General features: G+C 39.7%; 1 long non-coding RNA gene across 1 annotated transcript in view; it reads right to left on the bottom strand.

Moving 5' to 3' along the window:
- Positions 1–7,562, bottom strand: part of LOC124985427 (uncharacterized) — a 59,471-nt gene extending 51,909 nt beyond the window's left edge. Inside the window, exon 1 of the long non-coding RNA XR_007108858.1 lies at positions 7,436–7,562. This is a non-coding gene — a long non-coding RNA (uncharacterized LOC124985427). The remainder of the gene's footprint in view (positions 1–7,435) is intronic.
- Between the last annotated feature and the right edge of the window lie 19,468 nt (positions 7,563–27,030).

The raw sequence follows: 27,030 nt of genomic DNA, 5'->3' as shown, positions 1-27,030 counted from the left end.
AAATCCCCCTACCTCAGCCTACTGAGTCAGGATAAGAGAGCCCTATGACTTTTTTTTTTTTTTTTTTTTTTTTTCATTTTTCCAGTTCTGGGGATTGAACCCAGGGCCTCACACATGCTAGACCAGCACTCTACCACTGAGCTATGTTCCTAGCCCTTTTTAATCTTTTGTTTTGAGACAGGGTCAAATTAAATTGCTCAGGCTAGTCTCAAACTTGTGATCTTTCTGCCTCAACCTCCCAAGTAGATGGGAGTTCAGGTGTGCATCACAGCTGGCCTAGACTATGATTTCTGACAGTTCTAGCTCATCTACATATCTTGGGAGCAGTAATTCTTGACCACCCCAAGCTTATTAAAACCACCTGGAGTTTCACCAATCCCTGAGACCCAGCTGTAATCCAGGCCAATCAACAGAATCTCAGGCTGGACATGGGGCTGTAGTGTTTTAAAGTTCTGTGGATGATTCCAACATATAGCAAGGGTTGTGAACACTTCTAGAGGATTGTCATAACTTCTGATATGATGGGGGGCTGAGAGGGAGAAAGTGAATCAAATTCATTTTCTCATTCACAGACCATTCTTGATGTCTCTGTGTTCCTGCTGTGACATTGACCCACAGAACACAGCTCTTACACAGCTACTGGGACCCTGAGGATCAGGGGAGAGGCAGGGCCTACAAATCACTATATAAAAACTTGTTTGGCTAGTCGAAGTGGTGCACACCTGTAATCCCAGCAACTTGGTAGTCTAAGGCAGGAGGATCACAAGTTTGAGACCAGCCGCAACAACTTAGCAAGCAAAAAAAACATTATAAAAGGAAAAATGGGTGGCAGGTATTAGGTATGTAGGTCAGTGGTAAAGTGCCCTGGATTCAATCACCAGTACCAAAAAAAAAAGTTAGTCTTAGAGTTGGGAGTGTAGCTCAATGGTGGAGTTCTTGCCTAGCATGGTTAAAGCCCCAGCACCACACAAACATACACTCCGTACAAAATGTTGCTTGAGTGCATAAAATTCAGGCAATTGACAATTGAAGCTTTTGCCTATCCATTTATCAAAAATGTAGAAGACTGATAGCATATAGTGCTGGCAATGGTATAGAAATGAGTATTCTCTGCAGGACTAGACTGTAAGTTACTGTATACTTTTTGCAAAGGAAGCCATCAATATTTACTAAACATTTATTAACATTTAGAATGGGCCAGGCATGGTGGTGCACGCTTGTAATCCTAGTGACTCAGGAGGCTGAGGAAGGAGGATCACAAGTTTGAGGCCAGCCTTAGCAACTTAGTGAGACTCTGTCTCAAGGTTAAAAAAAAAAAAAAAAGTTTAGAATGGGTATGATTTCTGAAACATAATTCCCAGTTCTAGAAATTCATTGGTCAAAAATTAAAGTACCAAGTGCTTCGTGGCCTGTCATAGTGAAAAGGGAAATAATCTTATGTGTCAGTGACCAGTGGGATAAATTATGGTTCATTCATGCTAAGTAGTCTTTTGACACCACAAACAAGAATGAAGGGGTCTGGGGTGTGGCTCAGTGGTAGAGCGCTTACCTAGCATGCGTGAGGCACTGGGTTCGATTCTCAGCACTGCATACAAATAAATAAATTAAAGGTTCATCAACAACTATTAAAAATATTTTAAAAGAATGAAGGAAATACATGAAGTAACCATGAACGGTATCTATGTTATTCGTTGTTTAAGTGAAAAACTGAAATAACAGAATTATAGGTACAGTAGGATTCCATCTCATCTAAGAGCAAACAATTCTGTCTATAGATAAATGTTTGTATAGTAAAATATGAAAAAATATGCAAATTAGCAGTTTTTAAAAGGGGGCTGAGGTGAAACTGTTCTACTGTAGCATTTCCATACAATTCTTTGAATTGGGACAATAAGTACTATCACTTTTGGAATTCAAATTCCTGAGATAAAATAAAAAGACACTGAGACATACAAGAAGATCCAAGTAAATGGATACATTATACCATGAAAAATAATTATTGCTAAGAATGTACAGTGCTTAACCCCCAGAGATAAGCACCATCTGGAGAGAGAGATAGTACAGAAAGAACACACAGCTTTTATATGGTCCTCAGTTTCCTCTTGTAGAAAATGGAAATAACAAGATTTCCAATTCCAAAGAGATACCGCAAGGATAAAGGGAAATAATGCAAGTTGGGTACAGTGGCAAGCCTGTAATCCCAGCAACTGGGGAGGCTGAGGCAGGAGGGTCCATGTTCAAGGCCAACCTGAACAACTTATGGAGACCGTGTGGCAAAATAAATATTAAAAAGGACTAGGGCCTGGAGTGGTAGTGCATGCCTGAATTCCAGCAGCTCAGGAGGCTGAGGCAGGAGGATCGTGAGTTCAAAGCCAGCCTCAGCAATTTAGTGAGGTCCTAAGCAACTTAGCAAGATCCTGTCTCTAAAAAAAAAAAAAAAAAAAAAAATTTAAAAATTTAAAAAACAGGCTGAGGATGAGGTTTTGGTTGAACACCTCTGGGTTCAATGCCTGGTACCAAAACAAACAAACAAACAAAAAAAATGAGGATATAGCTCAGTGGAAAAGCAGTTCTGGGTTCAATTCCCAGCATGAAAAAAAAGTGGGGAGAGAGAGAAAGAGAATGTGTGTAAAGTAGAGATTTCCAGGAATCAGTTCATCAATGCAAACTATGACAACTACCATAATGATGAGAATGATCATGTTTTTCATATTCAAGAGAATTGTAGCAAATAGTAGGTAGAGCAGGATTCCATTTTCACCTAAGCAGAGAACAGCACCCAGTCTATGGCTAGATGTTTTTCTAGTGACTATGGAATAGTATACTCCCAATGGGCAACAGTGGCTAAAATTGGGTGGGAGTTAACTCCGTAAGCAAGAAAACACTAGAGTCTCTACATGCCTATTTCTCACAGTGGAAAAGTGACTTCTAATCTTTGCAAAATGAGGATTTTAACCTACAATTCCAACCTTGTTGTTTTATGAGAAAGAGAAATTAATTTTTCCATTATATCTTCTTGGAGGGAAAAAACTCCGTAAGCCAAAGAAGCAATCACAGTGTAGGTTGTCCGTTCTTCCTAAGAAGAACGGGGAGGTGGACTAATGGATGCACAGGCTTGGTCATCAGAAGCCTAGGCTTGAGTCTGATGACTACAAACTAGCTGGGGAGGCTGCCTTGCTAAGTTGCTGAGACTGACTTTGAATTTGTGACCCTCCTGCCTCAGCCTCCTGAGCTACTAGGATTATAGGCATGCACCACCATGCCGGGTTCATTTCAACCATTTTTAAGTGTGTAGTTCAGTGACATTAAGTATATTCACACTTAAGTTACTTAAGTGCAATCACTTTCACTACCCAGTTCCACACTTACTCATTTTCCCAAACTGCAATTCCGCACCCATGAAACAAATTCCTATTCTCCCTTTCCACCTCAGCTCATGGCAACCACGAAACTATTTTCTGTCTTCATTGTTTTGCCTATTCTAGGGACTTCACACAAGGGTGATCATATAGTATTTGTCTTTTTGTGACAGGTTTAATGCATTTAGCATAATGTGCTCAAGGTTCATCCATAGTATAACATGTGCCAGGATCTCCTTCCTTTTTTAAGGCTCAATAATATTCCACTGTGTGGCTGGACCACATTGTTGATACATTCATCCATCAACGGACAAATGGCAACCTTCATCTCGGCTATTAGCAGCTATGAACATAGGTGTGCATCTACTTACTTGTAAATCAGATTTCTATGACCACTTGAGGCACATCACCCACCCCTGCAGGGTATTTATTTTTTTAGTCTACTCTACCTTGGTTCCGTATGGTGTGGTCTTCTCCTAAATCGGTCACCCTTCCCAGTTCTTATGGTCTAAGTCATGGCCAGCTAGCACAAGAGGAGGACTTCAAGAGGCTTCTCCCTCATGGGCTTCTCCCATGCTTAATGTCTCCTTTTCTCAGTTCCCACATGCCAGATCACTGGTCACTACACAGTGTCCCTGCTCCCAACCAGAGGTGAACTGCCCAGTGTGGAAAGATGGCCGCCTTTTCCCAGGCCAACTTTATACCCAGACAGAAGAATCCCAGGGAATTTACATGCAGAAGCAGAGTATGAAAAAGAAATTAAACCTACCACAACTAGATGAGGAAATGGAAGTGATTTACCCCAACTTCCCCCCCTTTTTCTTTTCTTTCTCCTTTTTGATTCTGCAAAAGCCTCCAAAGGGTTAAATACTTTGCCACGAGGTGGGATAAACTTCTCAGATCTGCGGTCTGCTTGATTGTCCTGACACGGCACTGTGTGGGATGCCCGGCTCCTTTGTTGATTATAATGGCACATCTTCATTATTGTTCTAATATTCCTTTTTAAAAAAACACACCCTAATCTTTCTCTGGTGCCAGTGACTACAACAATGCGGAGATGTTTTATTCCCCCTCCGATCTTCCCTTCACCCTCTATTGTTGCCATAGTCACGATGGGGCGATAGCCCTGGTGCAGGGTGGTTTCTGTACTGTACCGCCCTGAGCTTATTGTTTAAATCTGTATTATTCCACTGTTCTGAAGATTTACATTTTTAATGGCTCATTTATGTAATCCCATAAATAAAGTAGCAAAAAAAGCGTCCCACACAAATGAGTGAATCAGAGTTTGAAAAAGACTCCTAAAGCAGGTCACCAAGGGTCTCAGCTGCGGGGCCTTGATTGGTGTGGCCGGTGCTAGCCAGGGTGGCAGTGGGCTTAAGACCACCCAGTCAGCGCCCAAATGGGGCATTACCAAGGAATAGCAGGATGGTGCTGGAGTTCAATCTCCCCTATTTATCAGAGAACACAGTTCTACTGCAAAATCCATTTCAGTCTAAGACTCATTTACCTTATTGCTTCGACAGCTGCACCTCTCTCTGGCAGAGAAGTTCCTACGATTAGCTTTTTCCCTCCTAGCAGCTGATGTTTCCCCCTGCCCTCCCCTTTCTTCTTCTTCTTAACCAATATATTCCTGGGGCTGCTAAATTCTCTCTAAAGAGCCTGTGAATTCAAGCACCTGCCTCAAGAATGTATTTGACACACTGAACAGATATATAGTTTGAATAATTCACTGTTGGGCCTCCCTCTACCAGTTTCTCTCTTATCCTCCCTCTGCCCCTGCATGAAAGGCTTTGTGAACCTCAGCTCCTTTGGGCAAGTTTGTACTAATTAAGCACAAATGAAGAAAATGGCCCAAATTTAGCAGAATCAGCCTGCCCAACCCTCTTTCCCAGGTCTCTGTCCAGCTTACATGCAAAACTGTCTTTTTCCAATTTGGCAGAATGCTTGGTTCCAGGTACTTGTTTAATAGTCACTTGTGTAAGTCTGTCACTTGAAACAGGTTTTGCTTTTGGATTTTATAGCCAAGTGTGACTATGGGGTCAGAGTCCTTGGTCAGTAACCATCTCTCTCTTCCCTGAATCTGCACGGTGGTCATTGTGCACAATTGTCAATCAGAAATGCACAGTCGGTGGTTTGTGAGTGGTCTGGGACCCCAGCCATAGAAAACACAGAGGAATTTTAAAGTGCTCTAAATATACATAAATATCATAATATATTCAATGTGGATTTAAAAGAATGGTCCCGAAGCAAGAAAGCACTAGAGTCTCAATGTGCCTACTTCTCACCATGGAAAAGTGACTTCTTAACTTTGCAAAATGAGGTTTTTAACCTACAATTCCAACCTTGGGGTTTTATAAGAAAGAGAAATGAATTTTTCCATTACATCTTCTTGGAGGGAAGAACAGTCTGCAAGCCAAAGAAGCAATCATAGTGTAGGTTGTCCATTCTTCCTAAGAAGGATGGGGAGGTGGACTAATGGATGCACAGGTTGGGAGTCAGAAGCCTAGGCTTGAGTCTAATGACGACAAACTAGCTGGGGAGGCTACACAAGCCCCCGTCTTTGGAGTACAGGTCCTGTGAAATCAGTGGGAACTTCTTTTCCTCTACTGTCATGTCCCCACCACTCAGAACAATACCTTTCATGTGACCTCTCGTGTGACACTTGACAGTCATACTGGCTGAATAAGGGAAGAACCTATCTGAGTCCCTATATGTCCATATGTGCACCATCACTTGGGTCTGGTCTTGAAACATAAAGATTCATGGCCTTTTTGTTTCTGTAGTGCTGTGGATAGAGAACCCAAGGCCAAGTGCTGTACTGCTGAGTCCCACCCCGACCCCTGTGCAGCCTAAAGAGGGCTGTCTGCAAGAGTCAATGTGCATGGTGATAGTCACCTACAGTAGGAGGGACAGAAGCTAGATTTTGCATTAGACTTTCTGTCTTCTACAATATTTCTTTTGGGAAAATTAAAGCATCACTGATAGGGTTATTGACTCTCTTTAAAAGAGCAGAAGGAAGCTGGGCATAGTGGCACATGCCTGTAACCCCAGAGACTCAGGAGGCTGAGGAAGGAGGATCAGACGTTTGAGGCCAGCCTCAGCAACCCTATCTCAAAAAAGGGTGGGGGGATGGTGATGTGGCTCAGTGTAAAGCACCCCTGAGTTCCATCCTTAGTCAAAAAAAAAAAAAAAAAAAAAAATTCCATCATGTTGTCTTCCATATACAAAATGATGCTTTTTTTCTTTTTTTGTACCAAAAATTGAACCCAAGGGTGCTTAGCTACTGAGCCACGTTCCCAGCCATTTTTATTTTTTTTTTATTATTTTGAGACAGGGTCTCACTAAGTTGCTTAGGGCCTTGCTGAGTTGCTGGACTGGCTTTGAACTTTTGATCCTCCTGCCTTAGCCTCCCAAATCACTGGGATTATAGGCACATGTCACTGGGCCAGGCTAAAAGTGTTGTTTTTAAAACAAATTTTTTAAAACTTTATTATTTTAGATAGATTTTCCCTGAGTCATCTAGAAGAACTGCCTGGTCCTCTTTGTGATCATGTTTCAATAGTGAACTGAGATCACTGGGGCTCAAAGAGAGGCCAAGTCATATAGTTGTGTCATTTTAAAAAACCCGTATATTTCTGAGGAGTTGTGACTAGTAAAGCTAAACCATCTTAGCCCATACAAAATTAGCACAAGATAAACCTTGGATGTGATAGATAGGGAAAATGGTCAGTCAGAGGAAAACCGCATTCCGTTTCTCTACACTCTCTTTTGATACCAATATCCGTTCAGTGGGAGGTTCCCACACACACCAAGCAAACCTGCCGTGGACACAAACTGGGGGGCTCCAATTCAGTTCAGTTCTTCCCCTACCCTCCTGGAGATCACATTTGCTCCCACAGTTTGAGGGCTCAGTCCCACAAGATTGCTCCCCTCTTCAGATATCATTTGCAAGACCCAGGTTACGTTACTTGTGCTCTGGCCCACTGGCTTCAAATGGGGTATCCCGCAACCCCTTCCTCAGGCACAATTACTTTACCAGAATGCCTCCCAGAACTCAGGAAAATACTTATACTTACGGGGAATCACAAAGGAGACAGGTGGAGTCAAGGTCGGAAGGACGCGGCGCTCCCACGCGCTCTCCAGGTGCACCACCTCCCAGCACTTCCGTGTGTTCAGCGATTCAGAAGTTCAGCAACTCCTGTTTAAGAGCTGTTGGTAGAGCCGGGAGCAGTGGTGCTGCCTGTAATCCCAGAGGCTTGGAGGCCCAGGCGGAAGGATCATGAGTTCAAAGCCAGCCTCAGCAAAAGCGAGGCACTAAGCAACTCGGTGAGACCCTGTCTCTAAATAAACTACAAAATAGGGCTGGGGATGTGGTTCAGTGGTCGTGTGCCCCTGAGTTCAATCCCTGGTAACCCCTCCCCCCCAAAAAAGAGCTGTCGTTGGTGTTGTTTTGTGGTACTAGGAATTGAATTCTGGTGCGCTCTACCACTGAGTTACATCCCCAGCCCTTTTTATTTTTTATTTTGAGACAGGGTCTTGCTAAATTGCCCAGTTTAGCCTTGAATTGGGGATCCTCTTGTCTCAGTCTCCCAAGTAGCTGAGATTACAGGTGTGAGCCACTGCACCTGGTTTAAGAGGTTTTATTGGGCTTAATCTCTAGCCATACCTCATCCCTTTCCAGATGTCAGTGGGTGGGACTTGAAATTTAAGTCTTCTAATCACTTGGTCATTCTGGTGGCCAGCCACAACCTGAGATGGTTAGAGACCCCACCCTAAATCACTTCATTAGCATAAATTCAGATGTGATCAAAATAAGCTTATTATAAATAGCAGAAAATATCCCCATCATTGGGGAAATTTCATGGGTTTTATTTCCTATGCCAGAAACTAGGGACACAGAGACTAAATATACCACAGTTAACTCAGGAAGGTTGTCACATAGACATGGACACGGATAAGAGCCAACCACCAGAGCCTAGAACTGAGGACTTTTTCCCTTACAAGATCAATGACATTAATTAATCCCACCCTGCCTCGATTCTCTGCTTATTTCCAAACCAGACAAGCCATCTGTCACCGTAGGACTCTTTCAAACAGTGTTCTAGGATCACCTCCATCACCTAACACTGTGGCTTTCAAACTTTTTTCACTCCAACCTATGGTAAGAAATGCATTTTAAGTTTATATTCAGCATGCACACACACATAAACATATGCACTTGACAAACTGAACGAATAATTTTCAAAGCAACATTTATAAAAATTTATCTGATATGCTTTTATATTCTTAATTCTATAATATACCTTGCCTTTCAACTATTTGAAAGCTTAGTCATGACCTGGCAAATTGATTTGTAACCCACCAAGTTGCCTTCTTGCTTGACTGAAAGGTGACCCCCTTCTAAGAACATGGCTTTCACTGTTTCTCTTGAATGGAGACTTTGCTCCTATTCCTGAGTCTCACACACTCCTTGGTCTGCCACTCTTTCCTTGGTCTTCCTTCCAACCTCCCAGCCCCTTGTCATTAGCTACTCCTTGTCATTGTCATCTACCAGTCTCCTCACCAATCCTCCTCACTGATTGAACATGGTAGTCCCTTGAGCACTTTGCTCTCCATAAGCATTTCCCTGTCATGAGGAATAATTTCAACATCTTTGTAGATGATCCATCCAACATGTTCACCTCTTGGTTCCTTGATGTCTTCATCATCTGCTAAATCATGCTTCTTCCTCTAGTGCCTCCAACCCCATTAGGACCTCCTTTCATTTTTTTTTTTTTTTGTTTGTTTGTTTTTCGTTTTGCTTTTTTTTTTTTTTTTTTTTTTTTTGTCTTACTGGGGATTGAACCCAGGGCCTCATCTATGCCAGGTAAGCATTCTACCACTGAGCTACATCCCTATCCCAGAACCTCTAGTTCGTTGACTTGCCCTCTTATCTGTCGATCATCCCTGCCATGACCTCCTTCAGGGTAGAGCCTCTTGTTTAGACCCTTGGCTTCCTTATCCCGCCATTAGAATTAACCTGGGGGAAAAGTAAACCCTGGCTAGATCCAGCTTTCTGCCTTCTCTGGACTGGTGCAGGAGCACTGAATATGACTTCAAAAAATTTACACCAGGCCAGGTATGGTGGAGCATACCCATAATCCCAGTGGCTCTGGAGGCAGAGGCAGAAGGATTGCAAGTTCAAGGCCAGCCTCAGCAATTTGGCGAGGACCTAAGCAAATTAGTGAGACCCTGTCTCAATAAAAAAGTGGGGGTAGGGGGACTGGGGATGTGACTCAGTGGTTAAATTCCCCTGGGTTCAATCCCTGAGACCAAAAACAACAAAAAAATTACACCATGCAGATGGTCCTCAAACCCTATTTACTACCGCAAATGGCACCGTCCATCCACCTTACTCTGTCTTTATATTAGATGTCTGCCTCCGAGGCAACTATTTCATACCATTTGTTCTCTAGTCTCAAACCCCAATCTTATGCAAGCATCAACCCCAATACGGACCTATTTAAACCATCCTGCACTGGGCCCCCACAGACCTGGCTAAAAATGAAAATGTAGTCCTTCATGCTAAGGGGTCCATGTCATCAAGCTCAAACAAGCTGTTTATCTGACCCTGTGAGAAATCGGGATTAGAGAGGTAACAGCCAATTCCCCCAAATAAGACAGTTTCAATTGGCATGATAATAAAGTTCCCTCTGCATTAATCCTTACACACAAAAAGGTAACCTGATGTTAATCAATCAGTTATTTTTCTATTATTCTATTTCCATGTACCTGCCTTGCAAGGCAAATAACTTTGAAAGGACCAATCCTTTTTGTCCTTTGTTTTTTGCTTTCTTCAACCCTTCTCTGTTCTATAAAACCATCTCATCTGCTCTGTTCATTGGAGCACAAATTATATTTTATGGAATGAAATGTTGCCCAATTCAAGAAACAAGATCTTTAACCCTGCCTGTAATCTAGTGACTTAGGAGGCTGAGGCAGGAGGACCATAAGTTTGAGGCCTGCCTCAGCAACTTTGAGGCAAGCCTGTGCAATTCAGTGAGACCCTGTCTCAAAATAAAAAAGGGCTGGGGATATGGGCTCAGTGGTAAAGTACCCTGGGGTTCAGTACCCAGTACCACAAAATATAAATTAAATAAGAAAACTGTTGTAATCCATTGATTATTTTTTTAAAGATGGGGTCTCACTGTGTTGCCCAGCCTGCCCTGAGCTCTTAGGCTCAACCTTGAGGAGCTGGGACTACAGGCATGAACCATCATGCCCGGCTTCCATTGATAATTCTTAATTGAAACAATCATTCCTGCCTAAGGATGATGTTCTACTTCCACCGATCTTTCTATATTCTGACATTTTCCAAACATAATACATCAAAAAATAAAACATTTTAAAATCCAAATTTCAGGTGACAGAGTTTGTCGATTTTTTTTCAGTCTCTCTGGACCTACCTGACTATTTTCAACTCTACCAGAATCTCAGACACGGTAGTCCTAGGGACTCTACCCAGCTGGCAAGTGTGGGCCTCACTCCTCAGTTTGCCTCTTCCCAGACTCGGGGACAAAGCACCTTCTCACCAGATATCCCAATTGGTGCGTGATTTGTTGTCACTGTTTGGGGTAGGAGGGGTTGGAATTGAATGGGGATAACCAAATCAAATGAAGAGTCAAACCTCATTTAGAGTGACTCAAGTTTTTATTCTTTCTATAGTTAAATATTAAACTCAAAGAATGAACTCATCCTGGTCAAAGAATTAACTTAATAGAAGCAAAGAATTTATAAGTGGTATAGAAGTTGGAGTATAGAATTTCTCCCAACTAAATATTTATGTTGTAAAGTCACTGATTTAATATTCGTAAGTCATTAGTTAATATCATTACTCATTTTAAAAAATGTTCTTGTTTATAATATTACCCTGCCCTTTTCCTCTTTATTTCATGTAATGAATGTAATTACAAATACTGTGGTGCTGTAGCTCAGTTGTAGAACAATTGATGCTGAGCCTGTGTGAGACCCTGGGTTCAATTCCCAGCACTGTCAAAAAGAAAAAGAAAAAGAAAAAGAAAAACAACCACAAAGGCTATCTTGAAGAAAGTTACAAACAAGGAATAAAATCCAAAATTTTTTGTACAGGAGTGTTTTAGAAAAATGTGATTGTCCTTGGACATATTTTCATTCATATTCCAAACATATCTTGTCTCTTGGACAAATACCTTTTAAAAGGTTTGCACTGAGAACTAAGTGTTCAGTCTCTCCTATTTAAAATAGCCTCTGAAAGCTGTTATTTAGCTGACCATGTAGTGAAGTCATTTGAATGATTACTGTAAAACAGGATTTAAGAGGGAAATAAATGAAGGGGGAAAAGTAATTTTGGGATCATTTCAAAGCTCTAAACACATGGGGCTGGGTGCCATGACACAATTCTTCTCTCTTGCCTTTGGACACTGGAAAAGTGGATGGATTTCCTTTGAAAAAGGAGTTCCTTCTAAATAAACAGTCTGTGGTCAAAGTAAAGAGCTGGCAGAAGGTTATGTTTTAGAAACTGCTTACAACCAGTATGAAGGCATTAACCAAACAAGGACCTGGGATGCAGATGCCAAGGAGGACATGCCTGCACCCTGAATGTTAGGCCTTTCATGACCAGAATCCATCTTTCTGTAAGGACGTCCTGCACCTTATGTATTTTGGGGTTCTCCTGAAAAAAATAATTAGTAGGAGCTACTCCAAATGAATAAGCAATGCAAGTGGTAACTAGCTTGCAGACAGGCACACACAAAAACCCAATTCTGTTTGTTGGGAGAAATGCAACCCCCTCCTGCTACATTATTCCATTGATGGAGAAACATTTACATCTCCTTTGTTACTAGTTTTCTGTAGAAATTTTATAATCACTGGGCAACTCTATTACACTTCGCTCTGAGAAGCAACATTGAGTAGCTAGACCCATGTTTTTATTCCACAGCCAAAAAGAAAAAAAAAAAAAAAAAAAAAACAAAGTTTTGAAACGTTAGTCTATCATACATCAAACCTGTCAAGCTTTTTCATTAAAGTTCATGGTTTTTAAGTTCATTGTAAATAACTCAAATTGATTTTACAAAAGAGGGGGAAAAAGTCTTGCCCTGATGTTGGGCATTACAAACTGTAATAATATCCCTTGTCAAATGGGATTTCTCAAGTGGCTTTCTAAAGAGGGGAAAAAAGGATTTGACTAAATAAAAATATTTTGAGATTAAAACCAGTGTTATACTTTGATTGTGGGCTGACTTCTTTTAAGTCTAGAAGTTTTTGCACAACATTAAAAAAAATCAAGTTGCCATGTTTTTCAAGCAAAGCATGATGGATTTCACAGTATGAGGTCCTTAAGAATTATTTGGTTGGAGAAGAAGTAAATGGCTTTCATCTGCATCTGTATATTTGCTGATAGCTCTGTAAATATTTCCAAAATAAGCAATTCTTTGGATAATTCCCTTTCCAAAATAAAGAAAAAGACATCTTCCCTGCATTTATTCACACAGGGTCATTGCAGCTTGCCACTTTGAATCGGTCACCCTTCAATCATGGAAGCAGAACCAGGATGAGTGGTATGGAACAAGAGGCTGTCACAGTTGTGGAAGCTGGGGAAAGCCCTGGCCTCTGTGGTCTGGGGGTGGGCTGAAGTTGCTGAAGGTCAGCCAGTTCAGCAATCAGGAAAAATCCTTGAAATGAAACAAGGTAAACAAGATAAACCAGAAACTGCAAGCACAAACTAATCTGTGACCGTTTACCACTGCCTCTAACCTTGATTGCTGGGGTGACCTACTGAAGCGGGTGTTCCCTGTATTCAGCTGCACCTGTGCTGGCCCCAAAGTCAAGAAGAGCTGAAGGAAGTGATCAGCTGGGGGCTGGGGGAGGCCCAGGTGCTGACCTGAACTGACAAGGTGACCAGCAACATGCCCATAAGCTGCAGCAATACCTGTGCCTTGCACCAATCTGGAGAGCTTAATGGATACTGCTCACTTAGGTCTTTCAAGTCAGGCCAAATTTTCCCATGGCCAACTGAAGCGGACCAGAGACCCCCACCCAGAGGACCCTTACCATAATTAAACAGAAACCCCCACCATATCTGTAACATAAACTTTTCTTCTTGTCAAGGGATTCTTGCAAAGGGTATCAACAAGATATCAGCAAAAATTTCTGCAGAGGGCATTGTGGTTTATAGCTTCCTCTTTCTTGCAAATGCCAGGTATGTAGGAAAAAACCTCATTCTAGCCTAAAAATATGGGACAAAGAGTAACTGTTATGTACCCACTCACTGACATGTAACCACCCCGCTGAGTATAAGTCTGAAAGAACTTTCCAGACTCAGGGTCCAGAGATTTGTTTTTGTTTGTTTGTTTGTTTGTTTTTTCGGCATCACCCCCTCTGGACCACTGCAGCTAAACCTGCTTTCTGAAAAGTCCTTGGGTGTCCAGCCTCATCTGTCCTACAGCATAACCAGTCTAGAATCAAACACAGGAAGGGAATTCTACAGGAAGGGAATTCTGGAAAACAGTTTCAGCTGCACTACATAAAACCCCTACAAACCACCCCTGCCATTTTCCTCCAGTCTTAACAATCTGCAGTTAGCTTTCTTCTTCCCTCCCCGCCCCAAGGAGTTCCTGATGTTGCTTCTATGCTGGGCTCTCAAGAGGAAGATCAAAGCTGGCACAGCTGAGGAAATCACCTTGGCATTCCTTTTCTGATGACATTGTCAGGATGGGGCCTGAGTTTTAGGTCCTTCTCAGTTTGAAAGGATATATGATCAACCTTATGCTTGGGCTTCCATTGCAGATGTTTGAGAAAGATTTAATTCAAAATTCACATCAAATATTCCTTTCTTTTGTGAAATTTTTCCTGCTGCTCAGCAAACTGTGGTCCCTCCCTCTTCTGGACAGGGAATCCTTTTTCCTAGTACTGAGCTTATTCTTTTTTATTAGTGGTTTCTCAGCTCGTCCCCTCAAATGCAGGGCCCTGAGAGCTGGGACCTTTGTCTCATCCCTCCCCGTTTGCTTCTTTTTCTTGCCCCTGTTCACTCCTACCTCAGCACCTGATATCAACAAATGTTTGTTTAGCATGTTAATCAAATGTCGTGATTTATATTTCTCATTCTTTGCTTTCTGTTGGATCCTACGAGTGCAGGCAAAGATGATCTCCAGGTTGAGTACGGCTTCATTTCACACGGTTCCTGTTTTCACACAACATCGGGAGGATTCCTACCTTTATCTTGCACTGGGCTTTCTTGCTTGTTTTCTCTTTCCCTCGTTTCCTCCCTTCCCCTTTCTTTTCCTTCCTTCCTTCCTTCCTTCCTTCCTTCCTTCCTCCTTGTTCCTTTTTCCTCTCTCCCTCCTTCTATCTCTGTCTATCTCTAGAGAATAAACCTTGTCTATCACTCTGGAGTTCATTCCTTTTTTTAAATTTTATTTTTTTGATTCATTGTACACAAATGGGGTACAATTTTTCATTTCTCTGGTTGTACATGATGTAGAGTCACACCATTTGTGTGATCATACACGTCCATAGGGTAATGATGTTTGCCTCATTCCATTACCTTTCCTTCCCCCTGCTCCCTCCTCACCCCTCATTTTCCTCTACATAATTCATTCCCTCCATTCTTCCCTTACCCTCCTCCCCCATTATGTATCAGCATCCATTTATCAGAGAAAACATTCGGGCTTTGTTTTTTTGGGATTGGCTTATCTGACTTAGCATGACATTCTCCAATTCTATCCATTTACCTGCAAATGCCATAATTTTATTCTTTATGACTAAGTAATATTCCATTGTGTATACATACCACAGTTTCTTTATCCATTCATCTATTGAAGGGCATCTAGTTTGGTTCCACAATCTAGCTATTATGAATTGAACTGCTATAAACATTGATGTGGCTGCTGGAGTCCATTCTTGGTAGACAAATCATTGCTAATAAACTATGGTAGTTGAAATAAAAACATGATATACAGTTCTATATAGAATATCATTGTAACTATTTAAAAGAGCTGTGGTAAAAAATCAAGGTCCCAATCCTAGGAACCCATATATTTTACCTTATATGGCAAAAGAGACTGTATAGTAGTGATTAAGTTAAGGATCTTGAGAAGGTAAAGTTATTCTGGATCATTCTGGTGAACCCTAAATATAATTACAAGAGTCTTCATAAATGGAAGCAGAAGATCCAGCTACAGAAAAGAAGGCAATGGGATGATGGAAGCAAGGATTGGAGTAATGTACTTCTTTAGAAGGTGAATAAAACTGATAAAGTTCTAGCCCAGACTGATCAGGAAAAAAATAGAAGGGACACAAATTGTCAGTATTAGGAATGAGATAAGTGACATCACTAAGATTATACAGATATTAAAAATATAAAATATATGTAATATATTATAAATATCATACATATTATGATATATAGAATATAATAATATATAGAACAAAGACAATTTTCAAAAAGAAGATCACCTGAATGTCTCTTTGTTTACTAATTAAATTGAACTCTTCATTAAAAATCTTCTGAATGGGATATGAAGTCAACATATACAAAAATCAATAGATTTTCTATATACAAAGTGAATTTTCTAAAAAGGAAATCAGCAAAGCAATTCCATTCATATTAGCCTAAAACCAAAAGCAACAAACAAGCAAAACCTAGGGATAAATCTAAACAAGGAGGTGAGAAACCTTGATAAAATTTATAGAACAAGTTGGGCATGGTGTATGCCTGTAACCCTAGTGACTCAGGAGACAGAGGAAGGAGGATCACAAATTCAAGTCAGACTCAGCAACAGCAAGGCCCTAAGCAACTTAGTGAGACCCTGTCTCAAAATAAAAAATAAAATATCTGGGGATATAGCTCAGTTGTGAAGCACCTCTGGGATCTATGGAACACTGAAGAAAGAAAGTGAAGAAGACACTATAAGATGGAAAGATCTCCCATGTTCATGGATAGGCAGAATTAATATTGCTAAAATGACCATATTATCAACAGCGATCTAAATTCAATGAAATTCCTATCAAAATACCAATAACTTTCTTCACTGAACTATAAAAAAATAGTCCTAAGATTCATTTGGAAGAATAAAAGACCTAGAATAGTTAAATCATTTCTAAGCTAAAATAGGAATGTTGGGGCCATCATAATACCCAACTTCAAATTATACTACAGAGTTATACTAACAAAAACTTAATGATACTGGCATAAAAACTGATGCATAGACCAATGGAAGAGAATAGAGAACACACATACAGACCCACACACATACAGTCATCTGGTCCTTGACAAAGGTGCCAAAAACATAAACTGGAGAAAAGACAGCCTTTTTAATAGATAATGCTGGGAAAACTGGATATATATATGTATAAGAATGATATTAAATCCTTCTCACTCTGCACACAAGTCAACTCAAAATGGATCAAAGACCTAAAAATTAGGCCAGATACTTTGTAACTGCTGAAAGAATATGTAGGGTTAACACTCCAACATATTTTTGTAGGCACTGAGTTGTGCAATAGGACTCCAAAAGTTCAGGAGAACTTACAAGAAGGGAAAATTAGAGATCAATGTTTCTTATGAATATAGATGCAAAACCCTCAATTAAAAATTAGCAAACTAAATCCAAAAACATATAAAAAGAATTATGCAGCATGATTGAGATTTATTTCAGGTATGCAAGGTTGGTTCAACATTAGAAAATCAATTGATGTAATCCATCTACTGGGAAAAGTGGACAAGATGTAAGAATGGATGAGTAATGTAAACATGCATATGGAAACTCTAAGAAAGGTTAAAAAAATGCCAGGAAAAAAATAACAACAACAAAAATGAAGAATACTTCTCATGGACCCATCAATAGTCTGGACACAGCCAAGGAAACAACTGGTGAACTTGGAGAAAAGTTTATAGAAACTTCCAAACTAAAATACATAGAAAAATATAATTTAAAAGATGGAAAAGGACATTAAAGAACAGTTATAAAAGGTGTCATATATGCAAAACAGAAAAACAAAAAACAAAAAAAAGGAAGAGAAAGGAACAGAAGAAATATTTGTAGCAAGAATGACAGAATTTTCCAAAATTAATGGTAGGCACCAAAGGACAGATCCAGGAAGCTTGGAGGACACCAGATGAATACCCAAAAATATACACCTAACCATTTCATATTTACACTGCAGAAAATGAAAGATGAAGAGAAAATCTTGAAAAAAGAAAAAAAAAAAAAAAAAAAAAAAACTAGAGGAAAATAAAACCTTACCCTAGACAAGCAAGGATGAGTTTCATTGGATTCCCCTTCAGGAACCATCTAATTGAAGCAAGAGTAGAATGAGATATTTAACGTGTTGAAAGAAAAAAGGCAAAAAAAAATCTAGAATTCTGTTTCCAGCAAAGTAGAAAAGAAATGCTTTCTTAGACTAACAAAAATTAAGAACATTTGTTTACCTTGCAAGAAACAGGAAGATCTTTAGAATTCTTGTAACAAGAATTTTAGTGAAGTAATTAATGAGATAAAGTCCTTTAATTGTCTCTACCTTTTTTTAAGTCCTGGGGATTGAATCCAGGGTATCATATATGCTAGGAAGTTCTCTATCACTGAACTACATCCCTGACCCTTTTTAAAATTTAGTTTTGAAACAGGGTCTTGTTATGTTGCCCAGCATGGCCTCAAATTTGTTATCTTCCTGCTTCAGCTTCCAGAGTAACAGGGATTTTAGGCATATGCCATCATACCTGGCTCTTATCTTAATTGATCTATGCTGTGATTTGGAAAAAAAAAAAGTGTTTCCCCAAAGCTCTTGTTAATGCAGAAATATTCAGAGGTAAAATGATTCGATTATGAGATCTGTAAACTAATCAGTTCACCCTAGTCTGAATGGACTGACTGGGTAGTAACTGTAGGCAGGTGAGGTGTAACTGGAGGAGGTAGGTTACTGGGGCAACCCTGGAGGGGTTCTTCCTGTCACCCCTTCCCCTCTCTCTCTCTCTCTGCTTTCTGGCTGACATGAGGAGAGCAGATATCCTCCACCAGGCCCCTCCCCCATGATGTGCCCTTGGGCCCAGAATAATGGAGTCAGCCATCTATGGACTGAACCTCTGAAACCATGAGCTAAAGTAAACTTCTCCTCCTCTAAGTTATTCTTGTTGGGTGTTTTGGTCACAGTGATACAAAAGCTGATTTGAACACTCTAATATATCAAAATAATGATTGTTTAGACTAACAATAGCAACAATATATTCCATGAGTACAGGTATGGATAAGTAAAACAAATGAGAGCAATATTTTGAGGGATGGGAGGAAGGAATCAAGAGTAATTTAAGATACTTGTACTATGTATAGTGAATAACACTATTCCTATTATTATTTGAAAGTGGACTTAGATCGTAAGTTAGCACTTATACATTTACTTTGTTGGAAATGCACATTGCCAGAAAAAAGAAAGTAAATACATGTTGTAAACTTAAGGGCAACTGTTAAAAAAGATTTTTTAAAAAGTATAACTGCCAGGTACAGTGGTGCACACCTGTAATTCCAGCAAGTTGGAAGACTGAGGCAGAAGGATCATAAATTCAAGGTCAGCCTCACTAATTTAGCAAGATCCTCATTAACTTAGTGAGACCTGTCTCAAAGTACAAGAATAAAAGGACTCAGGAAATAGCTCAGTCCCTGTTTCAACCCCCAGTACCAAATAAATAACTAAATATAATATGGTAAGAAAGGAGGAAAAAGAGGAATCAAAAATTCACAATTAACACAAGAACAAATAAGAAATAAGAAACAAAGAATAGAAAACTTTGAAAAATATGGTAGATATTAATACAACCATATCAATAATCATTTTAACTATGGTTTCAATATACTATTTAAAAGGGTGAGGTATAACTCAATAGTAGAGCCATTGCCTAGTACTCTTGAGGTCCTGGGTTCAATCCCCAGCACTGCCCCCCACTCCACAGAACATTTTTAGTGAAAATGGCATGATTATTAGATTTTCTGTTATAGTCCCACAGGTACCTGGGGCTTTGACTTTTTTTTTTTTTTCTTTCCCAATCTTTTTTCTCTGTTGTGAAGATTGGGTAATTTGTATTGTTCTACTTCCTATTCACTGATTCTTTCATTGAGCTCCTTCATCCTGCTGTTGAATCCCTCTATTGAGTATTTTATTTCAGTTATTTATTTTTAGCTTCTAAAATTTCCACCTATATTCATGGAATATATTATTGCTCTTACTATTATAAACTATTATTACTTTGATATGTTAGGTTGCTTAGTCACTTTTGCGTCATTTTGACTAAAATTTCTTGTATTTAATCTTCTATTTTCTGAGACATTCTGTTTTCTCATTTGTTTCAAAGGTGTCTGTAACTATTGTATTTTTATCATGGCTATTTATATCTTTGTAAGGTGATCCAAGCACCTATGTTACCTTGGTGTTGACATCTGAGTTATCTTTTTACCTTCAGTTTGAGATCTTCCTAGTTCTTAGTACAATGAGTGATTTTATTATTGGAACATGGAAATTTAGGATATTATGTTATGAAAATCTGGAACTTGTTTAAACTTTTTTTTTTTTTTTAAAGTGGGCTTCATCTGACACCATTCCAGACAGAAGTAGAAAGAGGAAAGAGGATACTTCCTCTTTGCTGCCTGAGGGGGACAGAAGTCCATGTTCATCACTTGACTTCTATTAACTTCAGAGTTACTGCAACATGGGGGTGGAAGGTCAAGTTGTGGTCTTCCATTCTCAGCAGAGAGGAGAGTTGCTTCCTTACCATGAGGTGGGGGTAGAAGCCTAGGCTTCCTATTGTTCTCTAATAATACTACCGAGGGTGAGGAGGGGGTGTCAGGGCTCACCACCACTCAATGGGGATGCAAATCCTGGCTCATTACTGTTTTTTTCTGATATCACCCCAGAAGGGAAACACCCCAGTAGGATACCCATTACAGCCTAGCAAGGATGGAAGTCTAGGTTTTTCACTGGGACTTTTCTGGCATTGGTGGGGGTGGATCCATGGTTTTTACTCTGGTGTTTGACAGGAAAAGTGCTCTGTCTTCCTAAGGTTGCTTCTTTCCTGATTCTTTGGTTAGAACAGGATTTGTCAGGGTGGGATGGAATTCTTAAGTCTGCACTCTTGTGTTTCTTGGTTGCTGGCTTCCCAAGTATGAGAGACACAGGTCAAAAAAAAAAAAAAAAAAAAGAAAAAAAGAAAAAAAAGAAAAGAGAAAAAGAAAAAGAAAGGAAAGAAAAAGAAAGCCAGGGAACTCATTGTCATATTGTCTTTTGGTTCCAAGGTCTCAGATAGCCTGTTTTCTTCTCCAGCTTTCACAAAATTGTTATGATTGCTTTGTATATAATGTTCAGGGTTTGTAATTGTGCTTAGCAAGAAAAATGGGGAAAAACACATCTTCCCAAAAGCATATACAGTGATTTGTCTTTTTCTTTGTTTACGGTATCTTTTGTTATGCAAAAGTTTAATGATAATGAATTTAAATGTTTAAAGTCTCTATTTAGTCCCCCTTTTTTAAAAGAGAAGTGCTTCTACTTTTAGGTTATATCTTCTATTAAGGATTTTAAAGGTTTGCTTTTTCCATTTAGATTTTTAATCCACATGGAATATGTTTTGTTATGTTGTGGGAAATGTAGGGATCAACTATTTTTCCATAAGGCAGACTGATTGTTCTAGCAGTGCTAATTGAATAATTCATAGTTATGATTTGTATATGGGTGTGACTGCTCCCCCAGAGTCCATGTGTTAAAAACTTGGTCCCAGGGTGGTGACATTTGGAGGTGGGGGAACCTTTAAGAGGTGGGGCCTAGTGGGAGGTCATTGGTCATAGGGGGCATGTCACTGAAAGGGAATAAGATAACTTTCATGCAACTCATTGGTGATTCTTGTGAGAGGGAGATTATAAAAAGGAGTAAGACTGACCCCCGCCTCCCCACTCACTGGTTTGAGGTATGATGCTTCCTTCCACGTACACTCCACCACTTGCCACAGGGCCCTCTTCAGAGCCTGTGCTCTGCTTTTAACACTTCAACCTCCAAAACTATGAGCTAAGTACACTTCTTGGTAGGTATAAAGTTAGCTGCCTCGGGCATTTCGTTGTAGTAACATGAATCTAATGCATATATTTTCCCCCTTGACTTTTCATGCTGTTTTTGTCATATGTTGTTTCCTCATGTGAGTCTGTTTCTGGGTCTTATTCTGTTCCATCAGTTTGCCCACACTGACACAGTTTGTACTGTATTATGGTTTGATCTGGAATGTCTCCCAAAGTCTCATGTGTTCAGAGGTGCAACTTCCAGGAAGTGACTGAGCTTGAAGGTTCACTGATGGCTGGATGGCTGAGTGGACTATGTGGAGGACGTAGGTTACTAGGGGTAAGCACAGTAGGATTCATCTTCTCTCTGGTCCCTTCCTTTCTTTCTCTCTCTCTGCTTCCTGACTGCCATTAGCTGAGCGATTTTCCTCAGCTGTGCACACTCTTCTACCATGATGTTCAGCCTTACCTCAAGTCCAGACCAACGGATCAATCCAACTATGGAGAGAAACTTCTGGAATGATAAGCCAAAATATACTTGTCCTCCTTTAGTGGTTTATGTCAGGTATTGTGTCACAGAGACGAAGCTGACTAACACACTGTGTTTAATATTAAGGCTTCATCGTCAAAGACTTCATGTCTGGTAGGGCAGGATTGTGTTTCCTGATGTAGAGCTTTCACGTTAATTTTGGGAGCTTTGTTCTGTTTGCAAAATTGGGGATGAATTTGTCAACTGACATCAAAAAACCCCTCCTGGCCCTCCATTGCAGTAGTGGTTACACAATTGCATATGTTTGTAAAGGCTTGGTGAACTGTACTACACGCTTTTGAAAGTGAATTTTATTGGGCGTAAGTTATGCTTTGATTATCATGACCCTAAAGGAAAGGTCAGACACCCTTGAAGAAGGAATGTGTACTCTGATGCATTTTCCTGTAATTTCACCAAAACAACACACAGCTATTTATTATTTATCAGAATAATTGTTCTCCAGAGAAAAGGAAGTATGTAGGCCTTTTTTTGTTGTTGTTAAAGTATTGGGGATTGAATCCAGGGCCTCATACAAGCTATACAAGCTAGGCAAGTGATCTACTACTGAGCAAAACCCCCAGTCCTTCCTGCCTCAGCCTCCCAAGTATCTGGGATTATAGGTGTGTACCATCATGCCCGGTAGTATCAGGCTTTCTGGGATTCTGAATTTAGGCTAATTCCCTAGCAACCGAAACTTTACTGTCACCCAGTCAGAAAGGGGGCTTCTGGGGATGAGGTTATAAATGAAATTTTGCTGATTCCTTTTTATAGCTGATCCAATGGATCCTTGAAACTGTCTTTTGACTATTGACCCAGTTCCTGAGTGAATTCTTGTAATAGACAAACCTGATTAACTGATTAAATTCTGACATTGACTTTTCTTCTTCTGAAATAAGAAGTATGCTGGTAGAAATAAATGATCATGTGAAAGGACCTAGAAATGTTCTTGCTTTACAAAATAAACAAAGAGTAATACTGAATCCCTGAGTGGAATCTCAGAGATGGAAGCAGCTACTAAAGAGTTGAGAGTACTTTGCTTCACTGAGTTAGATGAGGATGATAGTCACGGGTTCCTAGGATTTTTAAAACACACCCACTCTGATAAGCTTTGAATGACATATCACAGAATTTTAGTCTTAAATGAGTCCTTGGCTCCAGCCTGTGGAGACTTTTTTCTTTTTTTTCTTTTTTTTCCCAGTACTGGAGATTAAACCCAAGGGTACTTAACCACTGAGCCATATTCCCTGCCTTAAGTTTTTAGACAGGGTCTTACTAAATTGCCCAGGCTGACTTTGAATTTGTGATCTTCCTTCCTCAGCTTCCTGAGTCATTGGGATTACAGGTATATGCCATTGTGCCTGGCTGGATTTTTCTTAAATATGTTTATTAGGGAAAAAATTCCATGCAGATCACATCAGCGAGAGTACCATCAGCCAATATTGATCCAGTTCCTCCCTGCCCCCAATCTGGTAGCATTTTCTTTTAATTAAAATCTTTTTTATTTTTACAGACTGCATTTTGATTCATTATACACAAATGGGGTATAACTTTTCATTTCCATGGTTGTACACAATGTAAATTCACACCATTCATGTAATCATACATATACATAGGGTAATACTGTCCGTTTCATTCTACTATCTTTCTGTCCCCCACTCCCTCCCACCCCATTTTCCTCTACATCATCCAAAGTTCCTTCATTCTTCTCTTCCCCCCACAACTGCCCCCCTTATGTATTGTCATCCACTTATCAGAGAAAACATTCAGCCTTTGGTTTTTTGGGCTTGGCCTATTTCACTTAGCATGATATTTTCCAGCTTTATCCATTTACCAGCAAATGCCATAATTTTATTCTTCTTTATGGCTGAGTAATATTCCATTGTGTATACGTACCACAGTTTCTTTATCCATTCGTCAATTGAAGGGTATCTAGGTTTGTTCCATAATCTAGCTACTTGAATTGAGCTGCTATGAACATTGATGTGGGTGCATCACTGTAGTCTGCTGATTTTAATTCCTCTGGGTATAAACCAAGGAGTGGGATAGCTGGGTCAAATGGTGGGTCCATTCCAAGTTTTCTGAGGAATCTCCACACTGCTTTCCAGAATGGCTGCACCAATTTGCAACTCCACCAGCAATGTATGAGGGTGCCTTTTCCCCCACATCCACGCCAACACTTATTATTGATTTTTAAAACAACTATGTTGAGGTATAATTGACTTACAACAAATGTCACAAATTTAAAATATAAAAGTTGGGCACAGTGGTGCCCATCTGTAATCCCAGAGACTCAGGAGGATGAGGTAGGCAGATCACAAGTTCAAGACTAGCCTCAGCAAATTAGTGAGACCCTGTTTCAAAATAAAAAATAAAAAGGGCTGAGATGTAGATCAGTGGTAGGGTGGTCCTAAGTTCAATCCCCAGTTCTGCAAAATAAATGAATTAAATGTTAAACGGTAAAATTTTATGTAGGTATATACTTGTGAAACTGCCACCACATCAAAATAATGAACATGTCCATAACCCCTGGCTTGTCCACATTCCCCCTTGTCCATGCCTTCCCTTCCTTCTCTTCAGCTTCCACCTCCTGGCAACCATTGATCTGCTTTCTGTTGCTATTGATAAGTTCTCATTTCCTAGAATTTTATATGAATGGAAGCAAGAGCTTTGGATTTTTGTCTGACTTCTTTCACTCAGCATAATTATTTTGAAATTTATCCACATTCGCCCATGTGATTCATGTTTTTGCATAAATCAATACTGAATTATTGTTATTGTTAATTAGTGTTCCATTGTGTAGCTATACCATATTTTGGTTACCTTCTCACTTCTTTTTGTTTTTTGGCACCAGGGATGAATCCAGGAGTGCTTAACCACTAAACCACATCCGCAGCCCTTTTTATTTTTTATTTTGAGACAGGGTCTGCTAAGTTGCTTCGGGCCCCTCAGTTGTTGAGGCTGGCTTTGAACTCACAGTCCTCCTGCCTCAGCCTCCGAGTTTCTGGGATTATAAGGCTGTGCCACCACAGTCTGGTACCTACTCACTTCTTTTTTTTTTTTTCCTACTCACTTCTTGATGGACATCATTGTTTCTAGTTTTTGACTATTACAAATAAAGAAACTAAGAATGTTGTGAACAAATATTTCTTTGGACATGTAATTGTCTTTCTCTTGGGTAAAAGACCTAGGAGTAAAATAGTTGGGTCATATGTCAAGTATATGTCATATGACAAGTATATGTTTGTTTTTTTATGAACACATCAGACTGTTTTACAGAGTAGTGGTGCAATTTTGTATTCCCATAATTAGCATGTGAGCATTAGAGTTGCTCTACATGCTCACTAACATTTGGTATGGTCACTCTTTTTAATTTTAAACATTCTAATTAGTGTATACAGATATTTCATTGTGTTTCCATGATGTATTTATTTATTTTGCGGCACCAGGGAATTAAACCGAGGGGTGCTCTACCACTGAGGTATATCCCCAGCCCTTTTTATTTTGGCACAGGGTCTCACTAGGTTGCAGAGGCTGGCCTTTACCTTGTGGCCCTCCTGTTTCAGGAGGAGCTGGGTTTATAAGAGACCACCACTGCTCTGAGCTCATTGTGGTTTTAATTTGCAAATGGATCCTTTCTCTCTCTTCTCTCCTTCCAGGACTCCATCACGTGTGCATTGCTGTGCTTAATGGCATCCCACGTTTCTCTGAGGTGTGGTTCACTTTTCTTCTTTCTTTATTCTTTCTGTTCTTTGGATTGTGTGATTTCTGTCAATCTCTTGTCGTTTGCTAATTTTTTCTTTCACAGAAGTTGCAACCCTCTACTAAAATTTTCATTTCAATTGTACTTTCTAATCCCAGAATTTCCTTTTAAAAATAATTTGTGTCTTTTCACTGACACTCCGTAATGCAGTATTATCATTAAACTTTACTTCTTTAATCATGGCTTTCCTTTAATTCTTTGAACATTATTTATAATGGATGCTAATTTGGGGGCTATTAATTCCAACATCTGGTCATTCTCAAACCAAAGTTCCATTGTCTACCCTTTTCTCCAGTATTATGAGCCATGTTTTCTTATTCTTTACATGTCTTGTATTTTGTTGTTGGAAACTGGACATTTTAGATAATATGTAATATTAATATATTATATGTCATACATAATAACAGCTAATTGCTCTGTTACATTTTCAATATTTCCCTGGGATGTAAATAAATCCACAGATTAAATCAGTCAAATTCTGGCTTCTTTGAATTCACAGTTCCTGAAGTCAGTGTTCTATATTTGTTTTGGCCTCAGGAGGGCTATTTCCAGCTTCCTCTTTTCCCTAGTTCTCTCCTGCAAATAAGTTATCCATATATGCTTTTAGAATTTGTCTAAATGAAATATTTTGATTTTTCAGAATATGAAAACCTAAGAATCTGCATTGTTTCTGAGCTGCTGAACAATTCAATAATACAGAAGATTGGAATCCCTGTAGGCAGGGGCCCCCAAAATTCAGGAAGTAAATATTGTGCTGAACAAATACTATGCACCTTTAAATATGGAAGACACAAACATGGCCTACAAGATCTTGAGAACAGGGGTTAACATTGTTCAAGTCTGGGCCTAGCATGTGCCTGTCATAGGCACCTGGCTCTCTAAGTGTTTGTTTTTATTTTTTAGCACTGGGGATTAAATCCAGGGGCACTTAAACATTGAGCCACATCCCTAGCACATTGTCATTTTTAATTTTGAGACAGGGTCTCTCCAAGTTTCTTAGGATCTCACTTAGTTGCAGAGACTTGTGATCCTCCTGCCTCAGCCTCCTGAGCTGCTGGGATTATAGGTGTGCACCCCCATGCCTGGCTCTAAGTGTTTTCTGAATTAATAACTAAATGAATGGACAAATTCATGAATGGATTATTCTTCATGCAGAATATAGGACTGAAAATGAGTTTTGTGGTTTTTCTTTTGTAAATTGGCATTGAACTCTGAAAAACCATCCAGCAGACTAACAGGTCTATGATGCAGAGTAAATAGAGGCTTGTAGCTGGAACTTACATACTGGTTCATTTTGAAGGTGCAAGCGCTGAGGAGTTAATGAGAAAAGACAATATA

Source organism: Sciurus carolinensis, chromosome 5 (assembly GCF_902686445.1).
Source record: "Sciurus carolinensis chromosome 5, mSciCar1.2, whole genome shotgun sequence".
In the NCBI taxonomy this organism is placed as follows: domain Eukaryota; kingdom Metazoa; phylum Chordata; class Mammalia; order Rodentia; family Sciuridae; genus Sciurus; species Sciurus carolinensis.
Note: the sequence above shows the minus strand (reverse complement) of the source record. Positions and strands in the feature narration are given on the sequence as shown.